General features: G+C 43.2%; 1 protein-coding gene across 6 annotated transcripts in view; it reads left to right on the top strand.

Annotated features, from left to right (window-relative positions):
* Nucleotides 1–26,174, top strand: part of NELL1 (neural EGFL like 1) — a 745,741-nt gene that overhangs the window by 38,881 nt on the left and 680,686 nt on the right. The window contains exon 1 of one of the 6 annotated variants that reach the window (XM_072969675.1): nt 17,387–17,504. The exons of the other annotated variants lie outside the window; for them this stretch is intronic. The gene's annotated coding sequence lies outside the window, so the exon portion shown is untranslated. Of the gene's footprint in view, nt 1–17,386; nt 17,505–26,174 lie in introns of those variants that run through there. 6 annotated transcript variants of the gene reach the window in all.

Here is a 26,174-nt window from a genome sequence, read left to right on the forward strand (position 1 = left end):
CAGAAGCTTGTAAGTTTCATTAGGTCCAATTTGTTTATTCTTGCTTTTATTTCTTCTAGGAGAAAATTTTTGAGATGTATGTCAGATAATGTTTTGCCTTTATTTTCCTCCAGGAGGTTTATTGTATCTTGTCTTATGTTTAAGTCTTTAATCCATTTTGAGTTGATTTTTGTATATGGTGTAAGGGTGTGTTCTAGCTTCATTGTTTTACATGCTGCTGTGCAGTTTTCCCAACACCGTTTGCTGAAGAGACTGTCTTTATTCCATTGTCATTATTCAGTTCTTAACTTGCATGTTACCCCTTAGAGAAACTTTTGAAGGCCCTTGGTCTGGACTAAAGTAACTTTCTCATTCCCTCTCTACCATATTACCCTACTTTGTCTTTTTCATCATAATTTTTGGATGCCCACCATTACCTTACTTACTTGTTTTGTGTATTTATTGTCTGTAATACTCCAACGGCATGTACAGTTTTGGAGGACAGGACCTTGTTTTGTTCACAGAAGTATTCTAGTACCTCGATCAGAACTTGTTAAGTAACAGTGCACAATAAATATTTGGTTTGCCATCCAATTCTTATATGCCTTAAACTCCAACTACTGAAATTATATCCCTCAAACACTGTGGGTTCAAGTATGAATCCCATACGTGGTAGGGTTAAACAAATGACCTACTATAATCTAAATTGTTAATTATGGAGCCTAATTAACATTAATTTATAAGCAGTCATAACAGCAACTGAGAGCCACCATCAACAGGATAGCACTAATAAGTTTGATACCAGTGTCTTCTTCCTGAAAACTGTGGGCCTTCAGCCATCCACACATGTTCATACACAGTGGGAGTGTTGATTGTTGCTAAATATTTAAGTCCTTAGTAAACTAGAAACACATTAATTTTAGTTGACTGGTAACAAATTACAGTAACCTACTTAGTAGTTTACTGGTAAGTAATCTTTAGTTGTTCATAAAAGTAAGTCTTTGAAATAGGGTGCCATTTAGTCATAAAATTAATAAAAGCATCTTTATTCTCAGTCAAATTTGAGACCCATCAAAAGAATGCATGTGGTCTACTATTGGGCAGTGGGCCATATTTGAAGAATTACTGGTCTGGTGCAATGACATCATCTTCTGAGTGAATACAGTGAGCTCAAAGTAGGGAAATGACTTGTCCAAGAACACAAGGGTAGTAATGGCTGAATCAAGTACTAGTTTTCTGGTCATCTGACCCTGATCTCAGGCTTCTTCTGCTCCATTCTGGACCTCTATGCAAAGTGAAAATGCCTTCACAAGGAGTAAGATTTTCTTACCTGTCTGGAACCTGTTCACTCTTAATTATTTAACTCTTAATGAGTCAATGAGGCAGGCCAGGGCAGATATTATCCTGTTTAATAGGTAAGGAAACTGAGATATGAGGGGCCAGTCACTGGCAGAGTTCCACTAGAATCCCTGTCTCCTGGGTTAGGGAAGACTTCTCCGGTCATGTGGACTCCGGTCATGTGACTACAGGTAGAGGGTATCATTTGACAGTGGCACTGGGTGGAGGGTGAAGGACCTTTGACTTTATTCCTTACAGCAGTCCATAGACTGAAGTTCTCTGGGATAAGATACATCAGACAGAGGTCTCCAAGCTTCAGAAACTTTCAGGTGGCAGGGACTAGTGAAAGATGTGATTTGAAGTCAGACAGATATGCGTTCAAATCCTGCTGCCCACTTACTAGGTCAGTGGTCTTGGGCAAGTAACTTAACCACTCTGACATCAAACTCCTCATCTGCCGTGCGGGGGGACATTAATAGCCTTCCCCCTTTAGATGTGTAGTAAGGAATCAAAGCCTGTGCGCATAGTAGGCCCTCAATAGTGATGAGGATTATTTAAAGTTGTATGCGGCGTTACCCTTTTCTGATTCTACATGTTTGCAGAGTGGGACTTTCAAAGAAGGTGAAATTTTATTTACCTGATGTATCCTAGATCATTTTTAGACCTGTTTTCTTGATCCACTCACCATTTTTTTTTTTTAGCAATTAATTACTTCTCTGTGGTGGTTTGTAAATGGAAATCCAAGACATGTAAGCCATGCAGCTTCCACGGTGCTGCGCATGACGTGCTCTGAAAGCTGGAAAGACCTTGAAAAGACTTTGACCCATGACTGCAGTTCAACACCATGCTCACACCATTGGAGGCTGATAAAAACCTCTCAGTTTCTTTGCCTCCTGAGGAAGCCTCCAGTGAGGACTCTGGAGTTAGCTGACTGTTGGTCTGCTCTCCTTGGGCACAGAGACGTGTCTTGTTTATAATGATAATGCTTGACTTCTTTCTTATGAAACACCTGGCACACATAATCATAATTTTGTGGGACAACTGAATACTGTCTCAGAGTGATGGATAGTGCTGACCAGGAGTGCAATTGAATACATTTAAATAGTGGAAAAATATTAAGCAGTCTATGTGGGAAATGTACCAGCTCTGAGATTCTGTGTGTGAAATGCTATACTTATGTGGTCATGCATGTTTGGGAATATTTTGTATGATATGTTTTATTAGTAGAAATAGAGTGTTTTGAATCTTTTGAAATAAGCGATATAGACATTGATTGATTCAGCAAGAAGAACTTGTCTCAGTCAGTGAGATACTAGGAAATTCATGTGTGACGGAAAGGAAGAGCTCTTTGGTTTGGCATCTTCTCATTTAAAAGAGAGAAAGGATTTGAGATGGAATTTGGAAGGCGTCTATGCAGAGGACAGTGCCTGAGAGCCTATGATCACACACAGATAAGAGTTTGGGATTTGCAGGTACTATTATATATAAAATAGATAAACAACAAGGTCCTACTGTATAGCACAAGGAACTATATTCAATACCTTGTAATAGCCTATAAAGGAATGGAAAAGAATGTGGAATAGGAATATATATATATATCTATATATATATCTATATATAGATATATATATAGATATATATATATATAAACCGAATTACTATGCTGTACATCAGAAATTAACACAACACTGTAAATCAACTGTACTTCAATAAAAAAAGAGAGTGATCTGGAAATTAGAGAAGCCAAGATTTTGAGCTTCAGACCTTCTTGATCCTGGAAGCTATGTGTGTTTTCTCTTGCTTGTGTAGTTGGGACCTGCACGTCAGTAACCCACATGCCCTTGCCTGGCCCGTCTGTTGGCATCGCTGTGTGAAGGAAAGGCGGGTCTGGGAGGTGGCGAGGTTTATGCTCTTAGTGACTTTCCTGACCGGTCAGGCTGCTAGGCACCAGCTGTTCTCCTTACCCTTGTCATAGCCAAAGAGGGTTGAGCTTGTACCAAGGTTAAGACTATAACATAATCTCCATGCAAAGCCTTCATTCCACTGCCAAAGTTTCCTTCCTCCTGCCTACCCACAGTGGAGTTAGAACACCAGTATTCCTTTGATGACTTCCCGTTGCCCTTGGGATGTGTGGTATGACCTCGTCTACATGCCCAACCTCCTGTTTGCTCTCTGCACTCCAGCCACATGGCCGTTCCAGCTTCTTGAATGCCTCCTATTTCCTCATGCTTTTGTGTAAGTTTTGGATATTTTGCCTGCAAGTAAATGATAGCTTATACTCATCTGACTTAAGTGAATGTGACATCAGCAAAAACCAAAGTTTTTTTCCCCCATCTTTTTCTTCTCCCATTCCCATCATGTTGGTTTTGCTTTCCTCATGCTTGCAAGATGGTGGCCATGTTTCCAGGCATTATATATAAGTACCACAATATACAGCAGCAGGCAAGAACACATCTCCTTTGGTGTGTCCCTTGTTATCAGTGAGGAGATCCATGTCTCAGTGTGAGCTCTGCCATTGGCTGTGTGAATTGCTTAACTTCCCTAGGTGTCTCTCTTTTTTTTGTACTCATGGAAAGGATTGGACCAGATAATCCTTGAGTGTATTCTATCATCCATCCATCCATCTTTTATTTGACATTTATTTACTGAAGGCCTGTTATGTTCCAGGCAATGTTGTATAGAGACAGACATTAAATAATTAGAAATAATCTAAAACAGCTATGTGATTCAGCTGTTCCATGGATGTCTGACCTTGGTTGAGAGACAGTTCTTGGTTTAGTTAGCTCTGGGAGCAGGAATGGGAGAAAGTGGATGTCACATGCTACAGTGAACATCAGGGACTATGGTTGGCAGGAAATTATTAGCATCTTTGGAATAGAGCAAAAAAATCCAGGTTTCCTGTGTTAGTTTTTTCTCCCTTTTGTAAATTAAGATGTAATTAACATATAATAAATGAGCAGATTTTAATTTAGTTTGATGAGTTTTTGCAATTGTATATACCCATAAAATCATCACCCCCAAAACAAGATAGAGAACATTTCCGTCACTGCAACCCCCTCTCCTGCCCCCATCAGCTGCTTAGCTTTGCCTGTCTTTGGACTTTAGACACATAGAATCACACTGTATACACTTTTTCTATCTGGTTTCGTTTTGCTCAACATAGTATTTTTGAGATTCAGCCATGTCGTTGTATGTATCAGTGGTTCATTTTTTTTATTGCCAATTAGTCTTCCACTGTATTAGTATATTTTAATTTCTGTAAGGTAAATATCTAGGGGTGGACTTTCTGGGTCAGAGAGTCAGTATAACTTTATAGGAAACTACCAAAGAGTTCGCCAAAGTGGTTGTTCATTTTACCATCCCATCAGTGAAGTTCAGGTGCTCTATGTCCTTGCCAGTATTTGATATTGTTAGTCCCTTTAATTTTAGTCATTCTAATGTGTATTTAGTAGTATCTCATTGTGGTTTTAATTTGCATTTCTCTGATGACTAATGACGTTGAGAATCTTTTTATGTGTGTGTGTGTATTTTCCCATTCCTATATATTCTTTGTGAAGGGTCTGTTATAATCTTTTACTCATTACTGTTTTTTAAAATTATTGACTTGTAGGACCTCTTTACATATGCTGGCTACAAGCTTTTTGTCAGATATATGCATTGCAAATATTTTCTCCCAATCTCTGGCATGTCTATTCATATTCTACTGGTGTTTTCATGAGCAGAAATTTAAAATTATGATGAAGTCATACATATATTTTTTTCTTCTGTGGTTCACCTTTTTGTATCTTTTCTAAGAAATCTTTGCCTACTCTATAAGGTTGTGAAGAAATTTTATCTTCTAGAAACTTTATGGTTCTGTCTTTTATGTTTAGGTCTGTAATGCATCTTGAATTAATTTTTGTGTGTGTGTGGTGTGAGATAAAAATTGAAGTTCATTTTTTTTAAATACAAATACCCAGATGTTCTGGCACTACTTGTTAAAAAGACCTTCTTTTCCTATTTCATTGATTTGGTGACTGTAAAAAATCATGTGACTGCACTTTCCATTTGTTCCACTAATCTATAATTTTATTCTTAACACTAATACCATACTCTTTTGATTGATGCAGCTTTATAGTAAGTCTTGAAATCAGATAGTAGATTTGGTCTTTTTTTCCTCATGATTGCTTGATAACCCTAGATCCTTTCAATTTTAATTGACATTTTAGCATTAGCTTTTCAATGTCTTGAAAAAAATTCTACTGGGATTTTGATGTGGATTGTATTAAATCTACATATCATTTTGGGATAATGTACATCTTAAAAATACTGAGTTTACCACGAGTCAACCTATGAACATTATATATAGCTCCATCAATTTAGATTTTTTAAAATATCTCTCAGCATTGTTTTGTAGTTTTCATTGTATAGGTGTTGCACATTTTTCATTGGATATAATATTTGATGTTAGATTTTTAAAAGTTATTTTAAATGTAATACCATTTAACTTGTATTTTTAATTTTTGCTATTCTTTAGAATAGCAATTAACTTTTATATATTGATCATTTATCTTGAGACCTTGCTAGATCCACTTACTTGTTGTGGTAGTTTTTTTCTTCTTTCACGTGTTCCATGAGGTTTTCTCCATGTAGAGTGATGTCATCTGTTAATGACGGCAGTTTTACTTATTTCTTTCCAATCTTTTGTCTTTGATTTCTTTCCTTGCCTTATTACACTACTGATTAGAACTTCTAGTACAATGCTGAACAGAAGTGATGCAGAGCATTTTTGTCCTTATCTTAAGAGGGAAAGCATTCAGAGTTTTACCATTAAATGTGATTGTTACCTGTTGGCTTTTTTGGGGTACATGCTCTATATCAAAATGAGGAGGTTGTCGTCTATTCCTAGTTGCTAAGAGTTGTTTTTTTGATTGACATATACTTGACATACGACATATTAGTTTCTTTTGTATAACATAATGATTCAGTATCTGTGTGTTTTGAGAAATGATCACCACAGCAAGTCTAGTTAACATCTGCCACCATGCACAGTTGCCTTTTTTTACCCTTATGATTAGAACTTTTAGGATCTACTTATTAAGAGTTTTTCCTCCCCCTGTCGTCCTGAAAGTTGTTGAATTTTCATCAGGTGCTTTTCCTGCATCTGCTGAGATGACTGGTGCCAACTCTAGCTTTAGTTGGCTTGGGGAGTACCCATTGCAACAGCCGGAGCTGTGGGAGGGCAGAAATTTATAAACATCTCTTGTGCAAATGGTGAAGAAAAACCACCTCTTCTTTGAGAATTTTATTAATAAATTTATAACTGTTGAGACCACAAAATTATTCTTTGCCCAAGCTATTGTCCTTTAAACAGAAAATTTCAGATATGTCTCATGTATCAGAAATCACCATCGTTTTAAAATCTCACCATTAACTTTGTCTGGAAGAAGTAGAAGAAAGAGGTAGGAATGGGCACCGTACTTGGAACATTAGTTATCAAATTATAACAGATGATGCAGAGATACTTTCATTTGGCACAATCTTTCCTTCTAGAAGAATAATCTTAATATGGGATGGCATGGAGGAAACAGGAAATTTAAGCCCAGTTTCCTTATGAAATGGTAAGAGGGCTCTTCAAAATGCCTTAAACAAGTTCTGGCCCTGAGGCTCAGATGGATCTCATCCAGAGAAATAGGATGGACTGAGTTTTGATCATCCAACTTGTGCCCTGAAATCTTAGGGAAATCATGGAAAATGAGAGAGGTGATGAAGGGCTGGATAAATATCCTTCTTACTAAATTTTTTTTAAAGGGGAAATTATGAGTTCCAGAAGGCATAGCCTAGTGATCTTAATATCTCTTCCTGGCACATTTCTAGATTTCTTTCTTAATTAAACAGATGGGAACATTAGAAGAGAAACTGTTGACTCCCTTGGAGCTGGTTTAAGAATCCATTCAAATGTCATTTTTCTCTGATGGCTTCTTGGACCCTGAAAGGCAGAGTTGGTTCAGTTTGGTCTGTGTGCTTCTGCATTAATTATACTTGGTTCTGTCCCTGACCACGTATTTTCTTGTAATTTGTGTCTTTAGCTGTCTGTCTTCTTAACTAAACTACCTCTTTAAGAGCGAGAACCCAGTTTATTCTCTGTTTTATCCCTGTGTTTAGCATGGTGCCCTGAACTATGAAGGCACACGCTGAATGTTTGTGTGATTAATGATAGGACTTGTCAAACTCATATTTTAAAAAGAATCATATAAACTAACCAACTTCTTTTACTTGCACTAGATCATTAGGCAACTAGAATGGCTTAAGTAAAAAGGAGAAATTTAATCGACTCATATAACCAAAGTTAGGGCTAGAAGTGGCTTGAGGACCTTAAGGTACTCTAATGATGTCACCATGACTTCATCCTACTTTCTCTCCATTTGTTAGCCCTGCTGTTTTGGGCTGGTTGTATTTAGGCAGGCTGCTTCCCTGGGGAGCAAGATGACCCCTAGCATCCAGGCTTCTATTATATTCTCTCTGGAGTGTCAATGGAAAGATGCCTCTTTTTTTGTCAATAAGTGAAACATAAACTTTGGAACGATGTCTTATTGGATTGTCATTTGGTTATATACCCAACCCTGAGCCAAATGCTGTACTCAGAAGGATAGATGATGCTGATTGGCCAGACTTGGATTACGTATCTCCCCACGGAGTTGGGGTTGTGGAATCAACACCTGAACCCAGTAGACTGAAAGTAGGTGAGTGATGGTTCTCAAAAGGAAAACCATACTGTAGTTACAAAAGGTGGGGAAGTGCATAATGAGCAGGAACTGGGTTCTCAGCCGGTTCATCCATTGTTATCCCGCAGACCAGTACACTTTGATTCCAGTGGGGCCGTTAGCACAATCTCTCAGGATGCTCTTTGGGCGCCATGGTTAAATGTGAGCTCGCTGATAATATAGTTAGGTGGATTTATATTCAGCTGAACAAACATATCCTAGAAGTGTTGATTCATGAATTGACATTGGTCTGAGGGGTAGTCTTCAGGGCCATGCTGTCTGATTTTGTACGTAATCCGTTCTGGGTTGACATTTTCATCGGTAACTTGGATCAAGACATCATCGGTGTACTGACCAAACATTTAGGTCAATGGCTTCTGGACGTTTGGGTTTCACAAGCAGAAAAAATTTAGAAAATGATGCAGGACCTTCAACTTTTCATTTTTGCCAAGTAAGGATGCGAATATATTAACTATCATCTGTTCATTTCACCAATATTTTACTAAGAAAAGATATTTTTAATATCAAAAAAAAGGAAGAAGGACACGATCTCATCAAAAAAGACAGCTTTCCCCCCAAAAGGACAATTGTCTGCCTTATACAGACATTAAAAGAAAATAATATAATGGATATAACACAAACAATTGCCACATGAAAATTCAGTTTTCAGAATGACAACAAATCTAATTTCTGTGATTTTCTCTCTATAGATCTGTCATTTTGGAGATGCATATTTGACAGTGCCTCACAGCATAGAGTTTTAATGTCAGCCTGTGGACTTGATTGTTTCTTTTTTAGGCGGTGGCAAATTCAGATTCACATAGCTCTGCTGACAAAAATGAAGGACTGTCACTCGTAATGCTATTTCACTCAATTGAGATACTTTGCATTATACCAGGAGGGACTGGGAAACAACTCCCCAACCCACAGGTCACCTACATGCACATCTCTGGCCTGACACGCTTCAGCTGATTCTGCTGCCTTCTTTTCCCCACATGGCAGGGAGGAAGCTTTGTGGTACCTGGCAGTCAGATGTGCAGGAAGGAAAATGGAGGACTCAGGAGTGATCACGGGGGAGCGGGGCACCGTCACCCAGGGGGCTGCTCTCACCTGGGATGCTCAGTTAAAGGCCCTGAGCATCTTGAGGGAGGCAGGCGGGAAAGCAGTGGAGAAGGATGCTGCAAACCAGCAAAAAATCAAACCCTCCTTCGCCCACCCCCAACGAACCCCAAACCTGTTTAAGTCCCCTGTTCTGGAGCTCTTGCTGGAGGTGCTGAAGAGCTGGGAGAAATAACTCCTCCACTAAATGTCAGGATCAAGGCTCTCAGGATCCCCGTGGGTGAGAACCAGGAACCAAAACTGACAGGATGGAATTTCATAGGGATTAGGGTTCAGCTGCATATGAACAAGCCTGTCCTGAGAGCAGTTCATGTGAAAAAGACCTGGGGTTTCTAACTGATTCAAGTTAAGTGTGAGCCAGATGAACTTATGTCATCAATATGAAGTCACGTTAATAAGAATGTAACGTTCAGATCATGGGAGGTAACAGTTCCACTGAGCAGGGTGATTTTGGACCAGCTAATTTTTGGGGGGTAGGTGGGCTTCTTGTGCTTGAGCATTAGCAGCATGCCTGTCCTCCACCCACTCAATGCCTCAGTGCCAGTAGCAGCCCCCCTATCCTCATCCAACGTGACAACTCAAAATATCTCCAGATGTTGCCAAATATCCCTGGAGGAGGGGGACAAAAGTGCCCCAGTTAAGAACACGGCACTGGACTCTGCGCTGCATGTGTGTGGCACTGACGTTCCGTTCTGGGTGCTCACCATTTTATGAGGAAAATTCACAAACTGGGTTAAGTCCCAAGGACTGGGATGGACCAGGATGAGATATATAAAAGCCAAGTGATTAAAATATGGGAGGATATTTAGACTAGAATCTTTAGACTGGAAGAGAATGTTTAGACTGGAAGAGAAAGGACTCTAGCAACAGTGGTGGTGGTAGAGCTGTGTGTTGGGGAAGGACAGCCCAGCTTTCAATCCATCCTTTCTCTTCCGACTTTTTTTTCTCTGTAATTCTTTCCTATTTCCACCCCCCTCCCGCCCCTTTCTCTCTTCCCTGGCTTCATTTTCTTTCCGTCAACTTTTTTATCCTTTTTTTTTTTTTTTTTTTTTTTTTTTTTGCTGTGATAGAATAGATATAACAAAATTTGCCACAGCACCTCCTAGTTGTGACAACCAACAACGCCTGCAGACATTACCAGATGTTTCCTGGGGCAAAATCACCCCAGTTAAGGACCTCTGTTTTAGGGACCCTTCTCTCAGTGAGAATCTGTGAGTGCAGTAGTTTGCTTTTCTATTTTCTATGTAATCTTGGAGGTGGGGAGTTTTGCCCTTATGTTACAAATGGGGAACTTGAGACTCAGAAGCGTCTTGGGCTGGTAAGCAGCATAGCTGGGGCTCAGATGTGGATCTGCCTGACAAACGCTGTCTTCTTCCACCTCCGTCCCCCTTGCTTTCCCTACCTGTGTCTCGCGTTGCCTTTCAGCTCAGCTCTTACCTTAACCTTCCTCCCTTCACAAGCCTCATATTCAGAATTTAAGAGTGTTCCGGTACAGTTGGCCCTCCGTTTCACAGGTTTTGCATCTGTAGATTCAACCAACCACATATCGAAAACATTCAGGAAGGAAAAAAGTTCCAGAGAGTTCCAAAAAGCAAAACTTGAATTTTGTGCTCTGGCAACTATTTACATAGTGTTTACGTGTATTTACAACTATCTATGCAGCATTTACATTGTGTTAGGTCTTAAGAGTAATCTAGAGATGATTTAAAGTATACAGGAAGATGTGAGTAGGTTATCTGCAAATGCCACGCTACTTTACATGAGGGACTGAAGCATCCACTGGTTTCGGTATCTGAGCAGGTCCTAGAACCAACCCCTCATGACCAAGGGATGACTGTATTTGCTGCTTGTAATTTTCCATAGAGCTTCAGCTCAGTGCTCCCCTACAGGGCTGGCCTACAGCCTCAGGTATGCAGGATCCCTGGTCCTCATGGAGGAAGCCCGCACTGAGATGCCTTGGCACTGATGCTCCTACTTAATGCTACTAATGGCTTGTTCTCCTTCTCCAACTTTATTGAGATACGATTAATATGTAACATTGCATAAGTTTAAGGTGTACATTGTGATCATTTGATATATGCATATATTCTGAAATGATTATTACAAGTGCCAATAACTAACAAGGTTAGTTAGTACTCATTACCTCACATAATTACCATTTTTGTGTGTGGGTGTGTGTGTGGGTGTGTGTGTATGTGGTGAGAACATTTAAGATCCCTCTTAGCAAGCAGATCTTAAAAGTTCTCATCACGAGAAAAAATGTATAACTATGTATGGTGATGGATTTTTTTGCAGTGATCATTTCACAATATATATAAATATCAAATCATTATGTGATACACCTGAAATATATGCCAATTATATCTCAGCCCCTTTCAGGTATATAATACAGCATTGTTAACTATAGTCACCATGCTGTACATTAGATGTCTAGAACTTAGTATCATCACATGTCTAGAAGTTTATATCCTTTGATCAACATCTCTCCATTTCTCCCACCTCCTAGCCACTGACAACCTCCATAGGACAGGGTCTCAGGCCAAGTTTTCAGTTCAAATCTTGTATATTGATGTGACATTTTCATCCTGTTCAACAGTAATGAAAGGCAACAGCAGACCTTAAAGTATTCAATACTTTTTTTTTTTTAAAATGACTTCATTTGTTAAGGGAAAAACAAAACAAAACAAAACAACAAACAATCTAACTCATTTTCCCAAGCTTTCCCTTTTCTGGGGCAAATCTAATTACCATTTGCGAACACCAGTGTCTAAGTGTTACTGATGTGTATGCATGGTAAAGAGAGTATTTGTGTATGTAGCAAAGAGACAGGACGCACAGCGGTTCTGTGGTTTGGGACGGGGAGGGAGCTTGCCTGTACTTACAGCACCTGGGCCTCCATTCAGTCAGCCATCATGTCTTCTTACACAGATGAAAGAGGGGGTTTAATGCGAGAGTTGAGAAATTCCAGCATCTCCCGTAGCATCAGTGAAAGGTTTAGCCTGGTGTACATGTAGCTGTAATGTTCTCAAGTGTGTTTGACTCAGCCTTTTGGTTGACTTGACTAGGTGGCTGGTTTAAATCACTGCTTCTCAGGATGTTCCTAGGATGCCCCTGATCAGCTGCATTTAGGGTTGGGTTTGGAGAACCCCGGAAACACGTGGGTACACGGTGGTGTTGGCACACACGCAGATTAGTCTCATGTCTAGCTCACAAGTCCCTAGACTTGACCCAATGAGTGTTAAGTAGATCTAGTGCGTGTTGGCCTTTCTGTGCCCTCACAGGCTGGGGTGGGAGAAGAAGGGAGGTGGAGAGTGGGAGGGAACAGCCAGCCAATGGAGGAGAGAGGGATCGATGGGGGCCCATGGGGATGGAAGTCAGCTCCCAGAGCCACCAGACAAGACCTTGAGATTTGCCCCGTGGGCTCCTTGGACTTGAAATCCCGAGAGATCTTGTTTTTAGGCACTGTTGCTGTTGGTATACATGTGGCTGGTTTGGTCATTGTTTATCTTTCTTCTTAGTTTCTTTTTGCCCCTAAACCTGAACTTTGGTGTCTCATCTCACTTGACAGTGTCTTAAAGATTTAAATGATGCTGCCAGATTCCCGGGCCTTATTTGGCCTCTTTGAAGTACCGGATCTGAAGGAAGGAAGGTTCAGGCCAACCTCCAAATGGGCATCTCCTTGGAGTGCCAAACACTGCTACTGAGCGCTGTCCTGAGGGGATAAAAAGGAGCTCCTTCTCATGAGTGTTCAAGCTGCTGCCTTATTTATCTACCCAAGATTCAGACTCACCTTGCTGTCCACACTGCAAGCGTGTCTGGCTTATGTGTATGTGTGTGTGTGGTGGAGCCGTGTTGGAAGAACTGTATTTGTCAATTGCACCTAACCACCTTTGCGTTCCCTGAGGTCATGAAGTGTCACTTGATGGCGAAGTGCGTTTAATGCAACATGGCATAAGGTGAAAAACTGTGACTAAACTCATCTCCTCAGAAACCACAGTCTCAATGTAATAGCCGTTCACTGGGCTTCCGACTGGTTCTGGTGGGTATCAGAAATCACAATTCAAAACCACCTCGTGTCTTGGAGTATCTGGGTGAAGATGCAAAAAAAAAAAATAAGACTTTGCAATTTCGCAGAATAATTCTGATCTGCACAGTATACACAGGAAAACAATGTATGCGGAAGCTTTGGCATTCTGGTTTTCCTGATGATGCCAGGCTTCGTTTTCTTGAGGAGCGTTAGAAATGTTTTCTAGCCTCAGTTTCATCTTAGACTTGTTTGTCAAGCTCCACAGACAAACCCACAAGTTTGGAAGTTTGGCAAATTGCTCCTCCAGGAGGTCGAAATCTCGGTTTTTCAAGTTCTAGGCAAGCAGTGACTTTAAACTGTCTTTTTGCTCTTACATATTTTGAAACAAACTCTGGGGGAAAAATGTATTTGGAAGGAAATTTGGAAGCCAGCTGGTTTTATATGTGTGGTAGAACAAGATGCTCAGAGATTCGCTTTAAAAAATGAACCCTCGAAACTTGAAGTCTGACATCTCCGGGGCTTTGTGATAAATGCTGATGGTTGTGCAAATTCCTTTCCTTTCTTTTTCGCATTTGTTTCTTTGAAAGACTGACCAGAGCCTGAATTTTGGAGCGTCCTGGCAGTCTTTGCTGGGAAGAGGAAACTTCTCGAAAGAGAACCTTGCGGGTGCTTTCAGTATCTTGCCAGGTGGGTGCAATCACCTGAATGATTTTTAAGATGTAAAGTCACATACTTTGCCCACTAGTCTGCCGTTCTGATTGTGTCTCTTTTGAGCCCCGTTGTTTGATGTGTTATTTCAAGTCAGTTTCACAGCGAGCAGAGTACCCTTTGGTTTTTGATTTGTTCCCTAATTGTTTAGAAATATCCTTGTTAAGAGACAAAGTAAACACGGTTTCAGGTGCTGTGCTGAAGACAGGAATTGTGGGGTGGTGGGAGGGAGACGGGGAAGAGGGGAGAAGGCACGTGGTCCTTCTTTGAGATAAAAGCCCGTCCCAGAAACAAAGGCTGTTGGAATACAAAAGCTCTTTGTACACAGAGCACGTCTACTGTTACGGATGAACCCCCTCCGATGGCTGCTATCAAACTTGTCATATTTTATTCATGAGTTGTGGTGTGCCTGGATGAAATAAGAAAAGCAAAGCTCCAAATCATAATTGTGGCATAGAAAAAGATAAAACAGTTATTACTGCGACATTTCTGAAGAATTCTTAAATCTCTCCAATAGCTCATTTGAAAAGTTGCACGGCATGATGGGGTGTGTGGCACGTCCCTGTGCTGGCTGGGGCTCCTGGGCTCAATTACAGCCCGACCCACACCGACGGACTCTAGGCATCCAGCGAATAAGAGCATAATTAAGGAGAGGGCTACCGGGTGGTTACACATAAATAGAAATGGTGACAGGCATCTGTGCGTGTATCACACTCACATTATTACTCTGTGCTTGATCAAAATGTTGCGTCCTTGGTTTTCATTTTTTTGTTTTTAATAGATGGTGGGGGCTGGATTGTGTGGTCTGCCGGGTGTGGGGAGATGTGGGGGTATGGTGGCAGGGAAAGCCCACTTAAAAGTACACCTTACTCCCTCTTGATGCTGTGGGACAGCAACAAGGAGTTTAGGGAAGGAGCTCTCGGTTTCCATCATGAATTTGACAAAGTGAGCCGAGGCACTTTGGAAAAGAGATAAGTCAACTTTATGAGAAAAAAATGCTGTTTTTCCACGGGCTTCCCGCTGCTGCCCTAGGGCTCGGGTGCTCCTCGTTTATTAACTGATTTATTCGGAGACACCTCTCAACCCACGCCGTCCTTGTGCACATGGCCTCCCCCGCACTGGTCCAAATTATTTATGGATTCAGTGTGAGATCTTTCCTCCCTCAGGATTTATTTTCGTCGTCCTGGATCCTCGCCACCTGTTCACACTCCTGGATTGTAAGTGACTTGAGAAAACTGGTGAGAGAAAGCCTTCCTGACATCGACTCCGTGCGTGCCCAACTTGTATGGTGTCGCCCATCCCTGGCACGCAGACGGGGAAGAAAGTGACGGTGACAGACATTTTCAAACACTGTTCACGTAGATGATTACACGTATTCATCATGCAGATCCTGTGATATAAGTATTATCGTCATATGAGTCACCATTTAATGGAGGAGCGCTTGAGTTTCAGGGCATTGAATGACCTGATACTCAGGTGTTATGTGCCAGGACTGATGGTGGATCCCAGGTCTTCTGATCCCAAATTCAGCTTCAACACAAGGCAGTGTTTCCCAACGTTTTTCACATCACGGCAGCTGAGAAAAATGGCTATATTTGTATATCACACTGGGGAAAAGACAAGAGGCTTTTTTTTTTTTTAACCAAAACTGCTCTTTCTGGCCACACCAAGGGTGAGAGGGTGCAAACCTCAGTGATACCTGTTACCCAGGTCCCAGCACCTGCATCTGCGGAGTCGGAAAGGACCAAGAAGGGTAGGGAATGGAGGGTTTGTGTGAGGCTTGGGTGTATATGGATTGTGTGGTCCCAGTACACACTAGCGCCATGCTGGGGAGAGGCTGCAATCCCAGATATGTGGGGGGTCAGCCAGGTCACTGCTGAGTGGGTGCACGAGCAAGGGAACTTGGCCAGCTGCTTGACATTGCGCAGTGCCCCACATCTCCTCAGTGCTTCCATTCACTGCATTGTTACCTGTCGGAATGTGGGCCCTGTTGCTAGGTTATTTTATTTTTCACTGGAGGTCTGGATCTTGATATGAAATCTGGGAATTCTTATACTGTATTCCACTGATCCTAAGACACCCACACATTCATAATTTCATAGTTATGTGAGACATGGACTTATGATCAATGGTGTCTCAAAGTCATAACTGAGAGCTTTTTGTTTTCTTTTTATGGTGTGTAAAATAATGGTGAATCTTGTAATCTGTGGCACCTTGGACTTGAGGCAATGTGGTTTGTGGATTGGGAGAGCAGTGGAGGGCACTGGGGGCTAAACCAACATGCTAGTGCTGCATCTGGCCTGAGGCTGGTCAGTTTACCACTTTGGACCTGGAGCCAGGACACCATGCAGGAGCCAGTTCCCAGCTGTGGCTGCTCCTCACAATCATTGGAGATACTTAAACAAATAAATTGCAATGCTAGCTCCACCCAGACTGCTTTCCTGAATCCCCTGGGGTGACATATCTCAAAGGAGAGGGCCCCACCTGCTTAGGTGCTTATGAACCACAGGTGTCATGGGAAAGGAGAGACACAGTGTGATCAGTCCTCAGGGCTTGGCAGAGGTTTCCCCAGCAGTTGGCTTTTAGTTGCATATTTCGTGCACAAGCTAGCCAAAGTATCCTTTTTAATATTTCCTTTAAATGGAAGATCTCACCATCATTAGAACACTGTCTGACCTACTGGTGTGTGCTGGGGACAGGGCAAGCTTGAGAGTGTAGCTTCTTGGACTTCTGCTTTAAATCATGCTCTTTTCCAATGTGTAACTTTGGAAAATCCTTTCTCTCTCAGTCTTTGAGTAACTGGCTGGAGAAGAATCTTTTGTTTTGAACCTTTATCTCTAAAGCTCACTTACATAATGATTAATCAGCAAGCGTTAACTGTGAGTCTGTGATGCTGCCTTGTGCTAGCCAGGGTGCTGGGTCCTGATCGCGCAGGAGGAATAGAAAGAAGACGCTCTGTCCTTGGGGGGCCTTGGTCCAGGCGCAGGGGAGAGAGAACCAGAAATACATCATATTCATTCATTCAACAAATTTTTATTGTGCACCCATGTGATAGGTGCTGTTCTGGGTGTCGGAGGTGTAGCAGAGAAAAGACAGAATCTCTGAGATCATGAAGCTTCAGTTCCAGCGGAGGTGAGCAATCCCAGTGGACAAGCGTACTCATCAGTCAGTAACCATAGTTACATATACTACAAAGGAAGTGAGACAGCAATCGTCAGAGGGAGGCTGGAGAGGGATTCGAGGCGGTGAGCTGCCCCCAGCTGGAAGAAGGCCCGAGGAGCCGACATGGAGCAAAACAGCCCCTCATTGCCTTACGAGCAGGTGGCGCGCGCGGCGGGCCGCAGCGGCACGTTCTCCGAGTTCAGCAAGATGGCGCTGTGCGGGTGTGGCGCACTTGTCTTTTTTACGTATATTCTGCCCGCGCACGCGCATCGTTTATAATGCTGACTCACGCTACTGGCGCATGCGTATATTTACTCCTTACCAGGTGCAGGCTATTGTGAGCTTGAGGCTGGGCTCCATGGCCCACTCACTTCAGGCTGCCGACAGCAATACTGAAGAGAGACAGAGAAGGAGAGAATTGACTTGAGGTAGGAGTTTTGGGGATTATTGCTTCCTTGCACAGGTGGTATTTGAGCCGATGCCTGAATGAAGAAGTCAGCCATGCAAAGATAATAATGTTATTCCCGATCACTTACATTCTGAACAATGAACACTTTTTACGTGCTAGGCGCTGCTGTAAATTCTTTATCTTTGCTAACTCATTTAATCCTGAAGTAATCCATAATAATCCTACAAAGGAGATGGGTATTATGAGCCCCACTTTACAGAAAGGAAAAAAGGGGCACTGGGAGGTGTAAATCACTTGGCCAAGGTTAGGTCCAGTAAGTAGCAAAGCTGAGATTGAGTCGGGGCTGTTTTGCTCCAGAGCCGACATATTGGGAACAGCTGATATAAATACTCTGGGCTCAAACAAATTTAAGGGGCAGGAGGATGGCCAGTGTGGGTGGAAGGGCCAGAGGCGGTCAGAGGGCGTGGCCAAGGGCGGAAGTAAAAGCTTGGCCTTTGTTTCAGCCCCAGCAGCAGAAACAAGTCGTGCAGGGTCTTTCAGCCCCTTGTAAGGACTTAAGAGTCTTACTTCAATTGCATTGCCCGGTGCGGTAGGCTGAGAAATGACTGCCTCCCGCCCCACCAGAGATATCCATGTCCTAATCCGCAGAAACCTGTGAATATGTTACTTTACTTGATAAAAAGATCTTTGCAGATTTAATTAAGTAAAGGATCTTCAGGTGGGGAGAGGAGCCCGGCTTACCCAGGTGGGCCCAATATAATCACAAGCGTCCGCGTAAGACGGAAACAGGAAGGTCCGGCAGAGAGAGAAGGTGATGTGAAGATGGAAGCGGAGAGAGGTTGTAAGACGCTACAAAACTGACTTTGAAGGTTAACATGGGGATGTGAACCAAGGAACGCTGGAAGAAGCAAGGTACATGGATTCTCCCCTAGAGCTTTTGGAGGGGGAGCAGCCCTGCCAACACCTTACTTTTGGTTTGGTGAAACTCATTTCAGACTTTTGACTTCCAGAACCGTAAGACAGTAAGCTTGTGTTGTTTAAAGCTACAAAACTTGCAGTAATTTGTTGAAGCAGCCATAGAAAATTAATACAGACAGTTTTTTGAGGATTTAAAGTAAGGGGTTGAGGTGATTGATAGGATGTGATTTAAGTTTGAAAAGGATTTTCTTGATTCCCAGTTGCTTCATGAGAGAAAGTTAGGAAAAGAGGGGAGGAGAGGGGAGTAGGGGAAGGCACAAGTGGAAACAAGCTGGCATTTGGCGGCTGCTGCAGTGTTATAGTCGAGGAAGGAGGGCCTCCGTGGGGATGGAGGTGAAGCTCAGGGCTTGCGGGTGGATGGATGTGTTTTGAGTCCCCCTGCTAGTTAGAGAGCAGGCAGAGGAGGACGTGAGGGAGTCTTAAGATGGCCGGGGAGGTAGGGGGAGAACCAGCAGGATGCAGTGCCAGAAAGACAGAATGCTTTGAAAAGGAGGGAGAGGACGACTGTTGGGAGGTGGCTGAGAGGTCAGTAGGCTGAGGATAGAGGCCTGGCCATTGAACTTGGCAAGATGCAGGATGTTAAGATGTGTCACGATGGGTGGTACTGGTCAGTGGAGCTGCATATGCTGGCTGGATGTCTCTCCCCAGACCGAGTTTGTCTTATGCATGGTGACACAGAGCCAGCCACAGACAACACGCTCCACAAACAGGCGTTTGAATGGGTGAGTGGGAGTGCAGGAGGAAAACCACCCTGAATTGGGGCTCCAGGGCTTCACGGAGCTGGAGGAGTTGGGTTGGGCCTCCAGAGATAGGCGGGCTTTGCATAGGCATGGAGAAGGCGGCTGGAGCTCCAGGTGGGAGGAGTTAAGATTGCATGCCTGCCCTGGGAACTTTTCACCAAGCCCAGCACGGCCCCAGGCATGACACGTGCTCTGCACTCCCAGGGCTCACCTGTGGCCCCAAGGCGCTTGCCCAAGGATCTCGTGGTGGGGGTAGTTCAGGGAGCCGAAATGGTTATCTGCTGGCTAAGTCAGATTATACCCAGGTGGAAAAGATTGTCTGGAAACCTACCAGGCCCCCTTTGAGATGAACTATCACGAAGATGCTATTTCATACAACTGAAGGAGTAATTTACTGAAAACTGACCCTGTGTTCTTACCCTAGGATACGCCAGAGCCGAATTATTTGCAACAATGATCAAAGACCAATTTCCCCCCAAATCAGCATTTTCCTTTCTTTAAAAAAGCCTCAGTAAATGGGGATTGTAATTTCAGCCCTTGGTTGTAGATCTCGTTTGGGAGGGTTGTCATGGGAAATTGGTGGAGAAGGATCCAGGAGCCAGATAGCAGTTGGTTTTGAGTTCAGGCAAGCTGCATTTCCAACGATTCGTTTTAAGGGTGACATTAATGTTTGGTAAGATTGGAATAAAAGCCTCTCAAGAGGAGGTCAGTTTTCAAAGGAGTACAGCAAGTCCGTCAGAAACCACACCCAGAGCCCCTTTCTGCACACGTGCCCACATTTCTTGGAGCTTCTGCTCAAAGCCTGGAGTTTCAGGTGTCCAGAAAGCCATACTGCCCTGCCTCACAGGATTGAGAGTCCAGTAACTGCACATTTTCCTCAGAAAGCAGACACCCTGTGGCCAATGCAGATACAAAAATAGTGCGGGAGACCTCCCCAGCAGTGACTCTGGAACTAATTAGCTAACAAGGCGTGTAATTAGATTAACGCACGTGATCTAAGAGCCAATGATGTGCTGTTTGGGGCAGCGGACGTAAAGACTCTGAAAAGAAACCATTCCACTGAGGAATTCTAAATTTTTATCCTTGGAAAATACTCAGGACACTTGAAATAACAGAGCACAGAACCTTCTCCAGCAGCCACGCCGGCAAGCATGGGCCATGGCCGGTGGTCAGTATCAGGCTTGGAGGAGAGCGGTGCTGAGCAGAGAGGGTACCTTATCCATCACTTGGTTCCAGCTGGCTTACCTGAGGCTGATGCTGCTTTGATTTCTCTCTGTTGTGGAATAGACACCTTTTTTTTGCTCTTTCCCATAGCGTAGAGAGGCCCTCCCGTATTACTTTCTTGGCATACGTAGTGACCAGGCCTGCCCTAACCTAATTGGCCAATTACTTCTGGAAGGACCCCCTGTAGCTTCCCTGTCTTTTTCCTTCGGCTTTCTTGGAGAGAAAGAAATTGCACACTTGAAGCCTGCCTAGCTCTCTCCCTCCCCAGGGGCAGACTTCTGCAATGCAGGGCCCCCACTCCCCCCTAGTGTGGAGTCCTACCCCTCACTTCTGACCACCGGGACCCCAAGAAAGCAGATTTTACCTCTTACCCTCCCCTCATTCCCTACTTCTCATTCATTCCTTCACCTCTGTCTGAGGCACTGCTGCCTTGTGGATCCCTGAGCGCTGAATTTGTATAGTTTCTGGGCTGAAACATCTCTGAGGCCACCAAAGTCGTTTCTCACTGGGTCTCTGATAGTTTGCTAATTCATAGGATTTTGGTCAGCGCAGCTTGTGCTGAAGTTGGACCGATTTCCCAATTGGACTGATTTCCCAGACATTAATCCGTAAAACCAACTAAATTACTTGCATGTGAGAGGAAAGACAGTTTCATTGGGAATACTTTCCTGTGGTCGGACACCTAGCTTTGCAGGCTGTGAGCTTGTAAAGGGTGCTTTCTAGCCTGATGAGCAGGGAAGCTCGGATTTCTGATAGAAAAGTTAGATGATTAAGATACCTTAAGTCAAACACATGCTTGGAGCTGTTTGCCTATCACTGTGAGGAGATGCGCAGTGTCCCTTGCAGCTGGGAAAAGAAATAGCCAGCAGCGTTTTCTAGCAGGCAGAAACACAGGCTTAACTGGAAGAGAGTTGCTTTCTGCTTCTCTATGCTGCAACTGTCTCTGCCCACAAAGCCACGGGAGCTTACCTTTGAAACATGAGCTGTTCACCCTCATAATTGCTCCATCCTCTAATTTAATGAAAACCCATTAAACCGAAACAATAATTAAAATGAGACATCATCTCTGTAGGAGGTTTGCATATTAAACTCACTGTGCATTTCAATGCGGGCAGATTTTATTCCTGAACAGCGTTCGAAGCGACATGTAAAAATGATTTATCATGAATAATCATAAATTAGAGAGCTTGGCGGTTGAACATGATGCCCTACTGTTTACTGTTGAGTTTGAGTAGATGTGGCAAGGTCAAGGCCAGAGCAGCACTGAAAATACTCCTCCTAAGTCTAAGCATCAGGACTGTGCGCAAAAGGGAGTGCATTATAATTGGGTCAGCCTACTGCTCCAAACTTTTTAAGCAGAGTAGAGAATGCACCCTCCATATATGGGGGAGCTTAGGGTTTTGGAGAAGGAGTGTCCCTTAGACAGGGGAGACCTGGCATTGGAGCGGAGAGGGTTAGTGATTCTTTCTTGTCTGAGGATTTGGGAAGTCTTGCAGAAGTATACAGAAGAAGCTGAAAAATTGGCGTTAGAAGTCATGTCTCTGCTACTTGCTGGCGGTGGAATCTTGGGCAAGGCACTTAACTCCACAAGCCAGAGATTTCTTATCTATAAAGTGAGGTGGTTAATACCTCCCCCAATGGGTTATTATGAATATGAAGTGTGATGGTGTGTGTGAATACGTTGGCTCAGACTTTTAGCATGCAGATTTCTGAGCCTTCAGCCTGAGTGCTGAACCGCTGCCCTGCCCTGCCCCTTATAGGGGGGATCGGGTCTCTGAGGGGCAGCTCTCTGGTCCTGCTCCAGGTTATTCTAGCCCAGTGTCGCCTCCTGGGTGTGCCCACTTTTCTTTTATGCCTCTGGACCGAACAATGGAATAGTCTCCGTTCATTTCTGTTTGTGTTTTTATTACTGGATTCTTAGCCCCTAAAAGATGTCTCTCAGTTTTATGTTCATAGTGCCTGGTTCAGAAGAGGGCTTAGTAAAGGTCTTGAAGGTGAAGAGTTAGCGAGTGAGTGATGAGATGGCTGGGGGAGTAGTTTGCAGAGGGCAGGGACAAGGACTGTCCTCGTGTCTTTTATAACAACCCAGAGTATCCCATGCTGGGAACATGCCTGTACTTGACAGCCTTCTGTGTGTCTTCATATCCCACGTGGTGGGCATACCTCTGTGTCCTTGGACTCTTGACTGTCGGTGTGGATTAAAGTGACACCTGAGATGGCTTGACTGTCAGTTATTGCCAGAATACACCTCAGTCCCATCAGCCTGAGCTGTCATGGGCTGGGGGTCCCTGTTGAAATGGTCTAGCAGGTGATTCTGGGAGATGACTGGTCCCCTGCCCTAAGCAGTGGAGTGGTAGTCTGTGGGAAGCCACATCTTGGTTGAGGCTGGCTGGAGGGAGACGGGCGCTTTCACTGATTTAAAGAGACACAGTTTCATGATTGAAAACAAGGTGACTGGGGCTTATTTTCTTCTCTTGTAGGGTGCCCTTTTTGCTTCTTCCTCATTTCTAGAATGTGCTCTTATATTTTAGCATAAAATTGATTTTTCCTTAAAATAATTATCAGAGAAGATCTGGAAAATTCAGGTATGTGAAAAGAAGAAAAACATCACCCAGGTTAGCTCCCAGTGCGAACACTTTGAAGGCTATTTCTATCTTTCTGCTCTCCATCAGTAAATAAAATTTTTATATACCTGATATAATGTACATAAAATTGTCTTTGACATTATTGCCTAGGAATTTCATATGTTATTCTAATACCTTTGATATTACTGTGTTGTCCTATGTAATTTTCCATTGGGTGTATACAGTTTAATTTATAACCATTCCCTGGATAGCTTTGCTATATGATGCAGTCTTCCTCAGTTTTAATGAGATATAACTAGCATATAACATTGTGTGTATATATAAAACAATGATTTGATATATGTATAATGCAAAATGATTAGGTCATTACGTTAACATCCATCAACTTTCATAGTTAAATAATTTTTTTTCTTGTGATGAGGACTTTTAAGTTCTGTTCTCTTCTCAACTTGCAAATATGCAATACAGTATTAACTACAATCACCAGGCTGTTCATTACATCCCTGGAACTTACTTATCTTATAAGTGCAGGTTTGTAGCTTATACAGTGCAATCTTCAGATTAACAAAGTCTTATCAGACCTTTCCTTTTTGTTCTCCTGTCCTGTGATTCAGATAGAGCTGGCGTCCATACTTTACCTCTATCTCTGTTTTGAGGCATCCAACTGAGATGGGGGTGGAAGGATGAGGATGAGGGGGGAGACTTGAGAAAGGGTAGGTTATGGTGCCAGTGTAGGGGCGCATCCTAAAGAGGAGTGATCATTTTGCTAACTTCTTAGTGAAAAGGAGATGCATTGATTTTCCTTAACTGATATTTTAAAATGTTTATAAGAGCTCAGCTCCCCCACTATGCCGATCTAATTAGGAAAATTATGGAGGCACCTGAATTGCTTCTGATGGAGTCACATAGTAATTATAAAAAATTGATTGATACCATGTGTCACAGGGTTCTTTGGGTTTTGTCCCCGACTGAAGGAATTAGGGGTGCTCAGCTGATTTTTTTTCTTAGGCAGCTCATTATTTTAATGGACTTTATTTTCAGCAGGTTGGGGTTATAGTTGAGAGTCTTTGGTAAACCTCCTTTGTTGTATTGTGTTCAAGACTGGAGTCAAGATATGTTAATTACTAATGCAGAAAAAACTTGTTGAGGTTCTACCTCGTGCCAGGCACCAATGCTGAGTGTGAGTATCTGTCGATAAACTGTTCCTCATGGAATTTAGTCTTTTGGGGCATGATCGCCATTAATGAAATGATGACGTGTAACGACTAGACACATAAAGCCTTGATATTTACAAGAAGTATAATGAAAACAGTGGAGGGAATCTGAGCTGGCCTGGGCTGGTCCCCACAGAAGAGGGAAAAATGAGAGGTCGCTGCAGGTGGGAATGTACCAGGGTGGGGAGGGAGGAACACTGCACTGGGAAAAAGGGATGGGAGGCTTGTGTGGCTGGAGTGCAGGATAAGGGGGCGGGAGAGAGGAAAAACAGGAAGATGAAAACGGAAGCAGGGTTGCCAGGTAAATACCATGGATGTCACAATCAACTCTGCTGGGGCAAGACTCAACTTGGTCTCCAGTCACGTGCCGCGTGACCCTAGACAAGCCATAAAACTTCTCTGTGCCTCAGTTTCTTTACCTGTAAAATGGGAGGATGTTATTTAGCTCATAGGGGTTATACAAATAGATTGTATTTGTTTCCTGAGTGAATACAGTGTCAGGCACTGGGTATATGATGGTGACTTGTCCCTTTTCCGCATGCACCGAGCACTGAGGTCATACGTATGGGCTGACAACAGATGCAGCACAGTGAGGGTAGCATGTGGATCCAGCCTGCCAGGTTGGAAGCTCAGAGCCATGGATTCCTAGTCTGGTGTCTACTAGAAAGTCACTTAAATTCTGTAAGCCTTAGTTTTCTCATCTGTAAAGTAGGAAAAAGTGATAGTAGTTACTCCTCAGATGATTATAAGGTGATACATGCAGAGCAATTAACCTCGCACTTGGCCCCATAATGAGCTGTACACCTGTATGCTTTGTATCACTCTGGCTTCTGGAGCTAACGGAGGCTTCTTGAGTTGTCATTGTGAACTTGGTGGAGCTAGAAATTCCTTACACGTTAAGTGGGAGTCTCCTGGTGTCGCTACTACTTTGTGCTTGTGATTCCTGCTGCTTTGAAAGTGCTTGGATCAGTAACATCTGAAGTGCTCAGAGAAGGGCCGCAGGACCTGACAGCGGGAGGTGAGCCTCCCTCCCCACAGTGGGAATCGCCCTGCGGACCATTGGCAGGTCTGAAATGGCAAATTTCCTCTGTTCTTAGAAATGAAAAGCCAATTGTCATCTCATATTAGCAAATGTTGCTTTATCCCTTGGGGTCAATCTTTAACCAGAAGCTTAGGTGGGACGCAGGCTGGAAGGATGCGCCTTGTCTCTGTCAAGATTCTCCTGTGTTGAGGTTCTTGGTGTAAACACGCTGTGATTACGAAGACATGGCCTGAACTCGCTGTCAGTCAGTGCTGAGGCGGGCTGCCCTGGGGTGTTGGTTTTGTCCTGTTTCTGGCTGCTGCTGCCATTGCTTCCCTGACCCACTGATCGGTGGAGAGTTCTCTCCAGCATGAGGTTGAAGAGATGGTTTCCTGCTAGACTACTAGTGAGAGAGGCTTGCGGAGAAAGACAAATGCCAGGATAGTGGAAAACACATGGGTGTTCACAGCCGCATAGTGATCCTGCAGGCAGTGCCCTCTTCTCTCCTTTCTCCCGCCTGGTAAATGCTTACTCATCTTTACTGACTCAGGCTCAAAGTCACATCCTGTGCGATGTCATTCCCAGCCTCCCCGAGCCCCTTCCTTCCTGTGTGCCTTGTCCTACTCTACCTGTTGTCACCAGGTAACTGTCTTGCTTACATAACTGTCTTTGATGGCAGGAACTGTATTTTTACTTTTTTTCTGGTGCCTGGCACAGAGTTAACACAGGTACCTGTTGACAACGAAAATCACCACCCTTCTCACCCTATTAAGTCAGGGAGAAGGGAAATGAAGTTGCTTCTATGTTAGGCAGAGAAGAGCAGGGGAACACCGTCATTTTAATTTCTCTTCTCGACTCCTCAACCTCCTCCCTTCACCCAACACTTTTTTTTTAATCTGATGCTTAATCATCACATTAGCATTTTTA

This window comes from Vicugna pacos, chromosome 10 (assembly GCF_048564905.1).
Source record: "Vicugna pacos chromosome 10, VicPac4, whole genome shotgun sequence".
NCBI classification, from domain to species: Eukaryota; Metazoa; Chordata; class Mammalia; order Artiodactyla; family Camelidae; genus Vicugna; species Vicugna pacos.